Source organism: Chiloscyllium punctatum, chromosome 32 (assembly GCF_047496795.1).
Source record: "Chiloscyllium punctatum isolate Juve2018m chromosome 32, sChiPun1.3, whole genome shotgun sequence".
NCBI lineage: Eukaryota > Metazoa > Chordata > Chondrichthyes > Orectolobiformes > Hemiscylliidae > Chiloscyllium > Chiloscyllium punctatum.
This window is the reverse complement of record NC_092770.1, coordinates 64,723,058-64,739,529: the sequence shown is the minus strand read 5'-3', so window position 1 is coordinate 64,739,529 and position 16,472 is coordinate 64,723,058. Positions and strand designations below refer to the sequence as shown.

Sequence of the window (16,472 nt, the reverse complement as noted above, 5' to 3'; positions counted from 1 at the left end):
GGATGGGCAACTGGAGCTGAATCCACGAAACAGATCAGCCATGACCTTATTAAACGGCAGAGCAGGCTCAAGGGGTTAGATGGCCTACCCCTGCTCCCAGTTCTTAAGTGCATCACTGCTCCTCCATCACCAAGTCAAATTCCTAAAACTCCCTTCTGAACAGAAGCATTGGTGCGGTTAGGAGGCTCCAAAAAGCAGCTCAAGGACATGAAGTTAAAAATCACACAACACCAGGTTATAGTTCAACAGGTTTATTTGGAACTGATGACCTGATAAAGAGCTTTTGCCCAAATAGTCAATTCTCCTGCTCCTCGGATGCTGCCTGACCTGTTGTGCTTTTCCAGCACCACACTCTCGACTCTGATCTCCAGCATCTGCAGTCCTCACTTTCTCCTAATTCATCCAGAGATTCCTGTCCCCGGTCAAATGATCCTAGCTGGAAAGTCTGAGAGTATGAAATAGACATTCACAGTTTTGACTGTGCTGTGGTCCATAGTTAAACAGTCCAACACCATTCAATGCCCAGCATCACACAGAAAGGGAAGTTATTTGGGGTAAAACAACAGAGGGTGCACTATACAAGTGAAACCATAATTAAACAGTGGGACAGGGTGGCGGGGTTTAATGGCCTCTTATGAATCCCTGGGGAATAAAAACTAAACAGTTTATCATCCACCAGTTGTCCCACTTTCAGATGTTCAGAGGAGTGTGTCTAAATGAAGCATTGAAACAGAGACAGCACAGAGATCTGATCACTTCCCAGTCTTTATAGTGCAGCTCCCTCACTCTTCAGCATCACTGAGTGAGTACACTGTTTGAATTCCTCAGTAGGACAGCTCGAGTACAAATATCAATGTACTTACTGTATTGAGGAGGATATTGAGTCAATAAGTGCTTGGCAGTTCTATTAAGTGTCATCATTCACTGTGAGGTTAACAAAAGGATACAGTGACAGTCATTCCCCTTTCAACATGCTTAAAACAGCATCTGGATTCACATGCAGTTATTTTCTGTTGATTGTTTACTGTAAGTGATCAGCTTCCCACCAAAACCCCTGTCTGATGTTTCCAGGCTTGGGGACTGAGCTCACTTGGTGAAAGGGACAGCGAATAGTTTCCATAGGGTGGTGGAGGTTACGATGGTTCATTGCAACAGGAACGCAACAGAAAGAGGGAAAAGACTAGCTTATCTTTCCCTGATGACAACTTTCATAGCTTTGTGCAATGACTCTTGCAGTGCCACCTCATGAGGGTTGGGCATGGGGAAAACAAAAAAAAGAGGATAGGTAGTGTCAGAGATACCTCCACAATACAAAGGGAGAATTTACTCAAATATGGCCCACTCTACGTCATAATATGGACTGTTTGTGCCTTCATATTTTAGTATGGAAGATTAATTCATGGAGTAGATGGGACAATAGCAGTATGGATATGAAATTGGCTCAGTGGCAGAAAACAAGGAGTAATGGAAAATGGGTGTTTATGTGGTTGAAGTAAAATTCATGACAAAGCCCCTAATCTGCTTAGGGGCTCTTGCTTTCCCTGATATACATTATCCACCTAAAACTTCGTTTATAGGGCACTCATTCAAAAGTTGAGATGATATGAAACTTGAAAATACTGCAAATTGGGATGAGGATAGTGTGAAACTTCAAAAGGACATTGATAAATTGGCAAAAGGGGTGAGCAAACGACAGATGAAATTCAATGTGGAGAAATGGGCAGTCATTCATTTTGGTGTGAACAAAATGGAGAGACAAGATAAAATAAAAGGCACAATTCCAAACAGAAAAAGTGATTCTATGAATCACTTCATTGTGGAAGCAGGCCATTTGGCCCATCGTTTCCACACCAGCATGCCCCAACCCCGAAGAGCACCCCACCCAGACACACTCCCCTGAACCTATACCTGCAATCCTGTATTTCCCATGGTTAGCCCACTTAACCTACACCTCCCTGGACACTATGGGAATCCACATAACTTGCACATCTTTGAATTGAGAGGGGAAACTGGAGCATCTGGAGGAAACACACAGAGACATGGGCAGAATGTGCAAACTCCACTCAGACAGTCACTCGAGGGTGGAATCAAACCAGAGTTACTAGTGCTGAGAGGCAGCAGTGCTAACCACTGAGCCACCGTGCTGACCTGAAGGTGTGCCTAAAGGGGCGTAAGAGCACACAGACCTTGGTATACATATCCATAAGCTACTAAAAGGTGCCAGAACAAGTTAAGGCAATGGTTTGGAGTGCCCGAGGTCTTATTAATATGGGGAAAGGGCAGAAGAGAAAGATTCTGCTGAATTTGTATCAGACACTAGCTTGGTCTTAGTGGAATGCTGTATCCAGTTCTGGATGCTGTACTTCTGGAAGGATGTGATTGCAATGGAAGGAGTACAGAGAAGATTCACAAGAATGGGTTCAGGGATGAACAACTGCTGTGATGCAAACAGATCGGACAAATGATGAGAAAGTGGTTGGTAAAGGTAGTCAAATTCATGTGGGATCTGGGCAGAGTTGAGAGGAAGAACTGTACCTCCTGATGAATGGATCAAGAAGTGATCACAGGCTTCAATTAATTGACACAAGAAGCAAATGTGAGATGAGAAAACCTTTTCATGTCAGAAGTCTTTAAGAGCTGGAATGCTAACAGGTGTGGCGGAGTCAAGTTCAACTGAAACATTCAGAAGTGAATTAGGTGGTTATCTGAAAAGAATGAATGTGCAAGGTTATGGCGTGGAGGTATGACTCAGAACAATGATGATTGGCCAAATGACATTCTTATGCAGCGTAACAATTCCTATGATGTACATCGAAGCTTAAGAATCCACACTCCTTTAGCAAAAAGAGGTAGTGATGCCTTCACACCCAAGATCGTAAGGAATAGGCGGGAATGGGTCATTCAAATCACGATTGGGTAAACTATTGCCCTAACTCCACTTGCCTAGTTGCTCTCCCCACAACCTTCAACATCCCTGTCAATCAAATATCTAATTCAGCTTTAACTCCATCTCTCACGGGGAAAGAGAAATCCAAAGACTAACATCCACCTGAGAGAAGCAATTCATCCTCAACCCTACCCTGTTAGACACTCTTTTCGGCAACTGCGTCTCTGAGCTCCTGAGGTTCAATAACAGGGAGAAATATCCCCTCATCATTTCACCCTTTCAAAACCTGATGTTCTAATAAGATCACCACTCACTTCTTACATTCAATGAGTATCAGGGCAATCCATTCAACCTTTTCTCATCATTCAATCCAAGAACATTCTGCTCGTACATTGTCAGTGCAGAAGGGCCTTTTCTGCACTGTATGAATCCCTCCATAAGCAAGGAGGAAATTTGTACTAGTATCCAGGTGCAGTCTAATCAATGTCCTGTACAGTTGTTACAAGACTCCCTATTTATAAATCATTTCACTTGCTTTATAACTATGCCAACTTCTTGTGATTCATGTACAAGGACACCCTGATGCATCTGGACTGCAACCTTCTAAAGTCTCTCCCCATTTAATTAATACGCTGCCTTTCTATTCTTCCTGCAGAAGTGGAAAAGCTCACATCTCAGCCCTTGATAAGCCACGTGGTAATTTTTATGCCATTCATAAATCTATCATTACAACCCTTGGTGCTGGCCTTGCAACTTGTTGTTCTGCCCACCTTTGCACAGTCTGCAGTTTGGCGAGGGTCTCTTAAACCAGGTCATTAATATAGACACTAAACAGTTGAGATCCCAACACAGGCCCCTGTGGTTGTCCACTTGCCACCAAATGCTTACCAGTAAGTGACTCATTTCTTATTTATGGTCACCCAAAAAGAGCAGCCACTTGGGATGGTGGCTAGACAAGGGCCCAGGGCCAGCCAACCATGTCTACACCTTCAGCAACAGTAAGCACCTTGAGGGAGAGAGAATAGAAATGCTGGGGCAAGACAGAGGAAAATACTTTGATTGTCTGGGAGTTTATGCTCAGGAGGTCAATGAACACAGTTGAAATACCAAAAAAAAAGGGCCAACTTACAATTATATAGCACCACATGAGATCTCAGCATCCCACAGCTAATGAAGTACGTCTCCCCTCCTCTCTCCCTCTCCTCCCTGATTCTCTCCATCTCTCTCTTTTTCGCGCCCCAACTCTCTCTCCCTCACAGGATCGGCAATGCTGTCAGCTTCCTAATCCCAGGGCACTGTCCGGTTCAGATGGCTCCAGAGTGTCAGGGAGGGGAGAGAGAGGGGAAGAGTCAGGAAGGGAGGAAGAGAGAGGGAGAGTGTTGGGGTGGGGGGTGAAAGAGAGGGAGAGAGTTGGGGAGGGGGAGAGTGTCCAGGAGGGGGAAGAGAGGGAGAGAGTCTGGGAGGGAAGAGGGAGGGAGAGAGTCAGGGAGGGGGAAGGACAGTGTTGGGGAGGAGGGAGAGAGAGTCGGTGAGGAAAGGGGGAGAGAGAGAGAGAGAGAGAGAGAGAGAGAGAGAGAGAGAGAGAGAGAGAGAGAGAGAGAGTTGGGGAGGAGGGAGAGAGGGAGAGAGGGAGAGTCGGGGAGGGGAGGGGGGAAGAGTTGGAGAAGAAAGAGAGGGGGAGTGTGTCAAGGGAGAAAGAGGGAGAAGAGAGTCAGGGGGATAGGGAGAGAATTGGGGGACATAGTCAGTGTGTCAGAGATAGAGATGGGAAGAGGTGGGATGAGGGAGGCCAAGACAGAGTGAGATGAATGAGAACAAAGAGATGGAAAAGAGAGGGGGTAGACAGTTGGTGGGTGAGTGCAGAGAGAGAAATGGATGGGGGGGGGGGGGGGTGGAAATACATGATTGAGAGAGACAAGACGGGGTTACAGGAACAAGAGAGAATGAGGGGAAAGCAACGGACAGACAGAGTTGGGGGAAAGAGGGTTTAGAGAGAGAGGGTCGGAGAGAGAGATGCTCACCTAATGCCCATTATCTGTAGCTGGTTTCTCACTCCCCCTGTCCCCAAGGATGTGGAGGTAAATGGTCATATGCCAGGGGACTTGACATAGACAGGCTGTAGGCCTGAGTCCCAAGACAGTCCAGGGAGGTGCTGTGTGTGAGAAAACTGGGGCAATAAACTGAGAAAATACTTTACATCAACTTCCCCGCCCTCCAAACAGACTACAGCTGCTAGAGTCGACCTCTCATAACCTCCCATTGCCAATGTCTGAACTCCCAGAAATGGGTGACCCAGCTCACTGTGGCTGGGCCAGCTCAACCGCCTACAACCTGAGGCAGATCCCCTCCTCGTTCCTCGAACCCTTTGACCTCAGTGTAAAACACTTTGACTGCCTCCTGACATTGGCAGCATTGAAAACATAAGGGAAACTGGTGGCTCTCATTTTTTTAATATATAAATACTCATTAAGCTTTGCTTCCCATTCAATCAGTGGACAATGTTTGACCATTAACATTCCACGCTGCCTCATTTGTATTGTTCCATTCTAGAAACAAGGACCCCACCATCTTATGCACTGGCACAAGCTTTACCTATAATATGATTCCCTTCACTTTCAGCTTTGCATTTTAACACTGCAAAGTTTTCTCTCTGTCATGAAAAGGAAGTGAGGTCAGGGTGAAGGGAAACAAAATCTCATCGCCAATATTTACTTTGCAGACCATCAATATTTGGACATATCAAATCTGCTGCACTCCACATCGTTTGGGTTAGGTAATAATTCAAGCAGACTCACTGTCACTGCAGTTTGTGTATTTACTTTACCTCTGCACTGAATTACTAGGACAAGAACTCTTCTAACTATCATTCAAACAAACTGTTTTCTTCATTCTTGCCTAGGATGTGGGTGAATGTTGGTCAGTACTTGTTACCCATCCTTAATTGCCCTAAACATGAATAGCTTGCTCAGCCATTTCAGAGGGCATTTAATATTGCTGTGGCCTGCATACACATCCAGGCCTGACTGGCATTTTCTTCCTGAAGGACATGGGTGAAATGGCTGGGTTTTCACAGTCATTGATGGTGGTTTCATGGCCGTCAATACTCAGGCACAGTATGGACTCCTGATTTTACCAACAGAATTTAACTCGTTGGTGTGGTGGGATTTGAACCTCTGTCCCCAAGAACCTTAGCCTCTGGGTTACTCCAACGATATGACCAATTAGGCTCCACTTTCTCCCACGAACCCATTTTATCTTCTCTCGTGGTTTGTCTAACACCCCTACAAGAAACATTATGCGTCCATTTGGTAAATATCGTGTTGTGTGACTTTATGCGCACATCCATGAGTTTCAGTTCAAGATATACTGGTCAAGGAGGAGGCACGGTCAAGACGTATCTTCAGGCTTGGAATTGTTTTACAACACTGTTGGTTACATGTTAAGAGTAACTATTCAGAGACATTCCAGATTTTAATCATACCTCTACATTATTGAAAGGTGAATGCTAGTCAGTTTACTCCTTGTGCATCGCCAGTGAGGAGCAATTCAGAGACATTGTCTTAGGGTTGCTTCAGGATCCGAGATCATTGACGCAACAGAAATATTCCTCAAGGTTTCGAGGATGGTTCCCCTTCCAGCATGGCTTCCAGGGTTACAGAAGGTGGTGACAGGATGTGGACCCACTCCCAGTCAGCGGATTAATAATTTGATTAGACAGAGGCTGTTGTGCACGTTGAACCCAAGCCTGCAATGTGCTGCTGAAGCTGGAGAAGGCTCTGGTCAGACTGCATTTGGAATCTTGTGAGTAGTTTTGGGCCCTGTATCTAAGGAAGAATGTGCTGGTCTTGGAGGGGGTCCAGGGGAGGTTTATAAGACTGGGATGAAGGGCTTGTCATATGAGGAGTGATCGAGGACTTTCAGTTGGTACTTAACAGAGTGTAGAAGAAATAGGGGGGTGGGGGGTGAAGAGAGCTGATTGAAACTTCCAGAATATTGAGGGGTCTGGATAAAGTAGACATGGAGGTGATGCTTCCACAAGTCGGAGCGACGATGACCAGAGGGCAAAGCCTCAGATTGAAGGGATGACCCATTAAAATTGAAGAGAAAGTTTTCAGCCAGTGGTCGTTCAATCAGTGGAACTCACTGCCGCAAGCGGCTGTGGAGGCCAAGTCATTGAGTGTCTTTAAGACAGAGATAGACAGGCTCTTGATTAGTAAAGGGGATCAAGGACTACAGGGAAAAGGCAGCAAAATAGAGTTAAAAAATGCATCAGCCATGATTGATGGCAGTAGGAGGCCCGGTGGGCCAAATGGCCTAATTCTGCTTCTTTATCTTATGGTCTTACAGCCTTGATTTGGCCTAGAATACCACCCTCCCAATCCAGTTGGCTGTGGTCAGAAAACAGACATGAAGAGTGCTAAACAGGTCCTACCATCACTGCCAGAAGGCCGGGGGGGGAGCATTTTACCTGCAGGGTCTCCTGAAGCCATGCCCACATCAGAGGCCCTCACTCCAGCCCCAGCCAACGCCCGCCCACCCTAGTTAATACCCAGCCATTCATTGCTGAACGGGATGATTCATGGTTGTCAAATAGACTTTCTCTCCTCCTCCCCTACCACCCAAACATCTACCATGCAATTATTAATAATAAATAAAAATGTAAAGTAGATATCGTAAGGCTAAGGCTATGAAATTGCAATGCAGATTTATTTCCTGTAGGGATGATACAGAGAGTTAACAGCAGGAGGAAAAGCAATTTCACACAAACGGCTGAAAACGCAATAGAACAAAATATGGAAAGACCCAGAAGCATTGCCGAGTTACCATATTGCAGCCATAGATTTTCAACTTTCCAGTTCTCTTTCAGAACAATTAATGGCATCAGCTCAAAGGACAACAGTTCTGCGTGCGTTCCTCTTTAGTTATTTTAATGCTGTCATAGATCCGTGCTCTCTGCCCTGCTTTTTTGCAGATTAGGGTTTTGTTTAAGAAAACGACATTGTCAGCAGTCAGACAGCCAGGCGTATGCAGCGACGCTCGCACAGCATTGTGCTCTGATATTTTCAACACAGAAAGGCAACAATCCCCAGTTACCCAGCGACCAGCCTTCACCGGCTTAAGGCATGTCTCTTGCTTTTAAAGAATACCGGGCCACTGATTTTCTTAGGTCCTCATAGCTGTGATCGTCAGTGCACAGTGCCGGAGCTCGCAATCCCTATCTGTTGCCAACTGCAGTCAGGTCTCTGAAAAGCAGCAGTGCGCCCATACAGCTAGTCAAGCTAACGCCTTCGCCCTGTATGACTGAACTCAGCTGGCACTGCTTTGGGGTTATTCAAACCCATCTAAATGCCCTGGATTAGAGGGAGAGAGAATTGCAATTGATTTATCATCAAGAGAACCTTCTGCACATCCATTCCCAGGCCGTGTCAGAGAGATGACTGGCCCGACCATCTTTAATCCGGCCATTCAGAGCCCCACAGCATGGAAACAGACCCTTCAGTCCAACTCACCCACATCGACCAGATATCCGAAAATGATTTATCCCATTTGCCAGCACTTGGGCCAATTCCCTCTAAACCCTTCCTATTCATAGACTCATCCAGATGCCTTTTAAATGTTGTAGTCATACCAGCCTCTGCCCTCTCCAATCCAAGGATGCAGCATTGCACTGTTTAATCACCTCAGGACCCATTGTACCAGAGCAGAAAAATGTTATCCCCCATCCTAAGGGCCAGCTTAAGAAAGAGAAAAGTAAAGAGGTTGCTTTTTGTTTCTTTTACATTGTGGGGTCCCTGGACTGTACTGCTTGCTAAAGACCATCTAATGTGTTTTAGTTCCATTGACTGGTGAATAAACAGGATGAGAAAGTAAGGACTGCAGATGCTGGAGAGTCAGAGTCGAAAAACGTGACGCTAGAAAGGCCCAGCAGGTCAGGCAGCATCCGAGGAGCAGGACAGTTTCGGGCCTGAGCCCTTCATCAGGAATGTGGAGGGGGAAGGGGGCTGAGAGACAATTAGGGGATGGGGAGGACGGGAAGGTAGGTGGGACGGCGATAGGTGGATGCAGGTAGGAGATAACTGTAATAGGTTGGTGGGGAGGCAATGGCCTAGTGATATTATTGTCAGACTATTTATCCAGAGGCCCAGGTCAGATGTTAGGGATCCAGTTTCAAGTCTTTGCCACGGCAGATGGTGGGGTTTGAATGTGATAAAAATCTGGAATTAAGATATCTATGAAAAGAATTCACTTCCTGAGAGACCAGTTGAGGCTGGGCCACTGAATATCTGTGAGACTGAGCAACCTTGCTCTTGGGATCTCAGTGATCTCAAGTTTGTATGTGTAACCAGATCAATTTATTGATTGAGAAGGGAGTCAGGGTTTATGGGGAGTGAGCAGGAAAATGAAGCTAAGGCCAAAACCCAATCAACCTTGATGGTATCAAATTGCAGAGGAGGCTCAGAAACCTGCTCTTACCTTTACTCCATATGATCTCAAGTCTTTAGATGTCATTAGACAGAAGTTTCCAGCACCAAAATAGATCATTCAGGCCAACATTCATCCTCTTCCGTTGGGCTGAAGATACAAACCTTTGCAAACGAGTACTAACAGATTTAAGAACATTATCTTCCCCACTATTATCAGACTTATGAATGGGTTTTTCATATATTAGAGTTGATCTCTGCACCATCTCTGTAGCTGTAACACTATATTCTGCATTCTGTTCTATTACCCTGATGTGCTTGGGTAACATATGTTTTGTCTGGATAGCACACAAACCAATACTAGATGTTGCAAGGATTGGAGGTATTGGGAGAGGCTGAACAGGCTGGGGCTGTTTTCCCTGGAGGGTCAGAGGCTGAGGGGTAACCTTCTAGAGGTTTATAAAATCATGAGGGGTATGGATAGGGTAAATAGACAAGGTCTTTTCCCTGGAGTGGGGGAGTCCAGAACTACAGGGCATAGGTTCAGGGTGAGATAGAAAAAATTTAAAAGGGACCTAAGGGGCAACTTTTTCACACAGAGGGTGCTGCGTGGATGGCATGAGCTGCCAAAGAAAGTGGTGGAGGCTGGTACAATTACAACAATTAAAGGACATCTGGATGGGTAGGAAGGATTTAGAGGGTTAAAGGCCAAGAGCTGGTAAATGGGACCAGATTAGGTTGGGATATCTGGTTGGCATGGGCGAGTTGGAACAAAGGGTCTGTTTCCATGCTGTACTTCTCTCTAACTTCAAGACTTTAATAATAAATCAAAGCAAATAAAAACAGAACCAGGATGGTCAACATCTCTTGACTTTCCATTAGACATGGGAAGACTCTGTGAGGACTGAAGTATCAGGCATGCAGTGAAAAGAAAGTGGGGAAGGCTGGTGTATTGATGGCTAGGGGCAATGTGTTGTAATTGAACTACCAGGAACACGCCTGACCAGAGCTGGTGAGTTTCATCCTAAAGTGATGATCATATTATATAAGCTAGAGTATAAGGTGTGAGGTTTACCAGGTAATGGAAGATGCAGGATAATGTGGGTCGAGATTTGACCTCAGAATCCATTAGTCCTCTTTGTGTAAAGGTGTTTGTTCAAAACCATACACATAGGAAAATATTCAGGCCAGGAAGTAATCTTTCAGCTACACCACAACCTCTTTCTCAAAGATGAATTTCCGACGCTTCCACACTACCCTTTATCAGAGGCTTTAGTGCCTGCTTCTCTACATCTTTTCATTTCCTGTTACTTGAAGCAATTTTCTGATCATACTTTCGCCTATTTTTACACTAAGGCTCTATCCTGCCTTATTCTAAAACCGTCTCGGTTTGTAGTTTGCTGTCACACAAATGGAAAGCATTGGGCAGTAACAGAGATTTGTTTGCCTATTCTAGGCTGAAGGAGTGCCATGCTGTCCTTTTGATGAGCTGCTCAACCGAACTCTCCTCAAGTAGGTGTGAAGGTCCCATGGCTTGACTTTGTGTGGGAGCTAGGGAGTTCTCCTGGAGTCCTGGTCAATTCTTTTTTCATTCATTCACGGAATGAGGGCATCACTGGCCAGGCAGCATTTATTGCGCATCACTAATTGACTGGAGGGCAGATAAGAGTCAACTACATTGCTGTGGGTCTGGAGTGATGAGTAGGCCAAACCAGGTAAGGATGGTAGTTTTCTTCACTAAAGGACGTCAGTGATGGGTTTTTTCCGCCAATGGATTCATGGTCATCATTGAAAGGCCCAGCCTCAATCACTCTCTCAGGAAGTGAATTCCAAAGACTCATGATGGAGTTGCTCCTTCAGAAGGCATTTATTTTTAAACTGTGCCTCTTAAATCTGGTCTGTCCTCACATAGGCAAATATCTTCCTACTGTGTACCCTGCCAAGTTCCCTCAGAACCATATATGTTTCAATAAAAGTGACAGCGAGCATCTCAAAGTCAGAATATCAATTTAAAATTTGATCATGAATCACGATCACCACCGGCTGGTCCAACATTTATTGCCCACACCTAATTGCCCTCGAGAAATACTGATGTTCGTGCAATGGTTGAAGTTCTTGATGCTGTGACCAATTGGTTTTTGGCAGACAGGTAAACGGCCTTTTCTCCTCAACACTGATATTGTCACGGCTCACAAATGACAATGTTCAAAACACTGGAGAGGAACAGCCCATTTGGTCCAGGGCTTCACAGAGCAAGCAGACCAGGGCCCTGGCAAAAGTCCAATTTGCTTGGAAAATTACTGCGTGTACAGCAGCACAGTGAGCAGAGGTCAGTGACATAGAAGAACCCTTTCTGCTTCTGCAGATCTCTGAAACTCAAAAACCCTTCCCCCAAAGGGCTTAGAATAGCGAATTCTAGTCAAGGCTATGTTTGCAGACCACAAAACCAGCTGTACCCATTGAGGAGCATGCAATACTTAGGACCACCATACACTGGCCCCCTAACTCCAGCAAGACCTGAATTCCAATTTTCATCCTTGCTATCAAATGCCTTCATGGTGGGAGGTGGGGTGCTCTTACCCCTCTCTATTTCATTATCCTCCTGGAGAACGCTGCATTCCTCCCATTCACCCTCCTCAAGGGTGCAGTTTACACTGGGGTCTGTGACTTAACCACCTGGACTTTGGAACTCCCTCTTGCTCGCGCTTCCATTCGCTCTTCTCCTTTAAGATGCCCCTTCGAAACAATCTCCTTGGTCAAGCTCTTGGGCACCAGTCTTAGTGTCAACTGTTGCAAAACTGTGTCAAATGAATTAAGGTCCTGCAAAACCCCTTGAGATAGCACATTAAAGGTGCTTGTTGCAGTACTAAGGCTTAAAGAGGGGCAAAGGGAGGTTTTGAGTCATAGGTGAAAAGCTGCCTCTCCCAGGCCAATGAGGTAAACAACCTCTAAGGCCTTGAGGATTTTTTAAAAAGTTGGAACAATAGAAGTAGCGTGAGTGGGTGGAGTTACGCTCCCATAGAGTTGGGGCTTGAGTTTAGGTTTCAGCAGTTGCTGTGTTTGGAAGTTGGTTATGAAAAGGTGCCATACCCCTCTCTCTTGACAGAATTTTCTTTTCTGGTTCCTACCTCGTAGACTGGAGAATTGCATGTGAGTCTATCTATTTGACGGAATCTGCCTTTGCCAAGGGTGTGTTTATGGGATATTACTATATTAGAACAATTGCTGTTTGAAAGCCTGTCTACTCTAAGCATTGTGAGCCGAGCAAGTGACCAACATTGTATTTGAGGACCATTTGAGGGTATCAGCAGTGCCTTTGCTGCCTAAAGTCACATGTGAGGCAAATTACTTCAAATACTGCTTTATCCCAACAATGGCATCGCCAACAGTGCAACACTGCCCAATTTCTCACTGGAGACCCAGGGTAGGTTTTGGGCTCTATGACTATGACTCAGCCTTTGGGGAGGCTTTGAACCCAGAAGCACCCCCCACCCCCCTCACCTGATGATAAGTATGTCAGAGCTTGCTACAAAAAAAAACACTTTTCAACCAATCCGCTCTGATGTGTTCTTACACATCTCTGGAACAGATGGGACCTGAACCCAAGTCTTCTGGCCCTGACGCAGGGATGCTACCACTGTGTGCTAATCACAGCTTAGCTGTTATGTTTCCCATATCATATCAACCCAAAATTATTTAAATTGGTGGTAAAGAGCTTTGGAAAACAAAATTTTTACATGCACGTCTCCACTTATCACCTCCTTGCAACAGTAAACCTGCAAATCCAGCTCTCAGAATGCAAGCCTAATTTTAACTCCGTGCAAGTGAATGGGTTCTGAATTAAAAACTAGACCCAGATGAGCCAAAAGAAACCTATCTGCAGCAGCGGTCACTTGCTGGGAGTTGACTGTGGTTTGATCAATCCTTGTCTGACAACCAGGTCAAACCTTCCCATTCAGAAAATTAGCTTTAATTGCCCTACTGAATCTCCAAGACTATTTTCGAGTTTTTGAAAAGAAAACGAGACAATAAATGGCCCTTTCTGTTTGTCTGGTAACTACCTGCTTGGCTGTGGTTTGCTGATTGTAGTTAAACATATTACTGCGTCAAGATGTCAATAATTCATTGTAAAACACAAGCATGCATGAGATGCTGCATTGCAGATATCCCATTTTGCATGTGTGCCCACAAACACGGAGGAGTTGTTCCATCACTGACAAAGACAAGCCCGAAACAGATATTAGAAACAGACACCATTAGGTCCTCCTGTGCCTAGGCAGTACTGGGCTGGCCGATGAACTGGGATCTCACTGTCATCAGACAGGTACCTCTTGTGCCATTGTACTATCTGCATCAGGAGGCTGCAGCCTTGAGCTCTAAAGGAAGCTGGTAGAGGGTGGTGTGGTGTAAGATAAGGCTTATGAATTATATATTGGTCACGAGAGTGCCAGGCTAGTGCGTGACAGCTCGTGCTTTGTTACTTGTTCTTAGGATGGTGGGGAGGCAAGACTGCAATCACCTTCCAATTGACCCAATGAATTCTGGTCATGAAAGGCGTGGGGAAAGAGATGGATTAAAACATGTAGAAAAAGGCAAGGCAAGCACGGAGCAGAAATTAAACCACTTGACCTGCTCCTCATCCTTCACATCATTTAACATCCAACATGGAGGATCTCAAAAGGTCCAAGGTGAGACTTTTTCAAATGACACCACATAACTATCATCAACACCACGTTTGTACAATCTTATTTATAGAAAAAGCCAACTTCCATCACTTTTGATCTTTCTTATTTCAAGTATCTGGCCGGTTTGGGAGGGAAAGGGTGTAAGAAAGCACAGTGGATGTTTTCAGCTTCACAACTGAATTGGTCTCTCCCTTCCAAGCTCCATCAACCCGAGATCATCATGTTGCCTTCACATGTTCCAGATACATCTCATCAGGATCAAAGAACACAGATCTTCGAAAGGACATGGCTGTGCTGTACAGATAGACCACACTCTATTGCCAGCCAGTTGGCAGATATGAAACCTTGACCCATCGTCACCAAGCAAGGCTTTCATGTGGTAATGACCTTGCACATTATGCAAAATGCATTGTGCTGTGAGAATGTAAACACATAAAACCTTCTTACCAGATGGTGAGCTCGACTCTCTTCACTTCCTGATCTCCCTGGAAGCAACCTGTGTTTGATATCTGTTCTCAACAGGGCCCCATCAGTTAATTGCGTTCATGTCAAAACGTCCACTTCTGAAAAGGCAAAAAGGAAAACAGACCGTCAATCAGTCAGATCTTTTTGTCACTAGACCCTAACATCAGACAGCAGTACAGTATCTCCAATCAGTGGTCTTTCCAGTGTCTAGTGCACAACATAGAAAAGGCACTCCTCAGAGGGTGTTACTCAGACAGAGATTGGGACAAGAGTAGTGTCAGGAAATCAGTGAGTCACCGTGAGCTGCTTTTCTTTGCCTGCTATACAGGTTGTGTCTAATGTTAACATGGTGTACCTGGTTTGGCTACATGTCCCTTGCTATCTTTGCTGAGCATTACAAACTCAGTTTTGTACTTTTCAACTGACCTCTAGTGTTGACAACATTTTAGCGAGAGGATTCAGATTTCCACTTCTCTTTATTGAGAGAATTGCTCCCTAATATAACCCTGAATGGCCTAGTTGTAAATTTAAGAGATTTCACCCTTCTTCTGGACTCTTGCACCAGAGGAAATTGTTTCGATCTAACAAGCTAATCCTCCGAGTGCGCTGAAGGGAAAGGTAACAGTGTGCTGGTCAGACCTGAGTTAATTGTAACACACACTACCTTGAGGGGACTTGACCAGGTAGATGTTAAAAGGATGCTTCCTCGTGTGGGTGAATCTAGGAATATGGATCATAGTTCAAAATTCGCCCTTTTAAGACAGAGTTTAGTAAATATCTTTCCTCTTAGAGGATTGAGTCTCAAGTTTCCTTCTTTAAAAGGCACTGTTTGCAGGATCTCTCAATACTTTTTACTTCAAAGGCAGATAGCGTCTTGATGATCAAGGAAGGTTATCAGGGAAATGCAAGAATGAAACTTGAGGTTTTTAATCACATCATAATCTTATTGAATGGTGAGCAGGCTTGATGGGCTGAGTGGCCTACTATAGAATTATACAGCACGGAAACAGACCCACCAGTCTAACTCATCCATGCCACCCAGATATCTGAAATTAATCTATTCCCAATTGCCAGCATTTGGCCCATATCCTAAACCCTTCCTATTCCTATACCCATCCAGATGGCTTTTAAATGCTGTAATTGTACCAGCCACCACCACTTCTTCTGGCAGCTCATTCCATACTCGCACCACCCTCTGCATGAAAAAGTTGCCCCTTTGGTACCCTGAGTGAAAGATTTAGTTCTTCAGCCCATCCATGCCCCTCATGATTTTATCAACCCCTGTAAGGTCAACCCTTAGCTCCAAGAAAAATAGCCCCAACCTATTCAGCCTCTCCCTATAGCTGAAACCCTCCAAACCTGGCAACATCCTTGTAAATCTTTGCTTGCTCCTAGTTTGTATGGTGTCAAACGGTTGTACAGAGTGCTGTCCTTAAACTCGATCAATTGACAGCCTTTGATAGGTGGGTTTACTTCTCTGCTTCGAAACGAAGTTGACATTTTTTAAGAGTCATAGATATGTCCAGCATGGAAACCCCTCGGTCCAACTCATCCATGCCGACCAGATACCATGAATTAATCTAGTCCCATTTGCCAGCATATCCCTCTAAACTCTTTCTACTCATATACCCATCCTAATGCTTTTTCTTTACACAAAGACTTGGAATTTCTTGGAGTTAAGCCTAATTCAGTATAGGCAGCTCCAAGTAAAGTCTGGACCCAATCTCACTCCACATCCTCTTCTCCTTTGGACTCTGTCCTACTATCAACAGTTAGTTCCACACAGTTTTATTGACAGAACAGTGGCAGCCACTTCATGTCCTATGGTCAGCGTTGTGGCTCAGCTTCAACATAGGCAGTCAATAAGGAGCAAGAGCCCAGCCTCATTTCACCTCAAGTTAGCAGGTCCACTGTGCAAATCTGTCACAGTTTCAGACTCCTGCACGAGAAACCAGCAATCATTCAAACGTCTGCTCAACCCATCCCCCACGATGTCTGTTTGTGTGGATACTG

At 45.0% G+C, this 16,472-nt stretch overlaps 1 protein-coding gene across 4 annotated transcripts in view; it reads right to left on the bottom strand.

Moving 5' to 3' along the window:
- Window positions 1-16,472, bottom strand: part of nrcama (neuronal cell adhesion molecule a) — a 406,165-nt gene that overhangs the window by 174,066 nt on the left and 215,627 nt on the right. For all 4 annotated transcript variants that reach the window (XM_072552544.1, XM_072552543.1, XM_072552546.1 and 1 more), the window contains one exon: window positions 14,442-14,557. The gene's annotated coding sequence lies outside the window, so the exon portion shown is untranslated. The remainder of the gene's footprint in view (window positions 1-14,441; window positions 14,558-16,472) is intronic.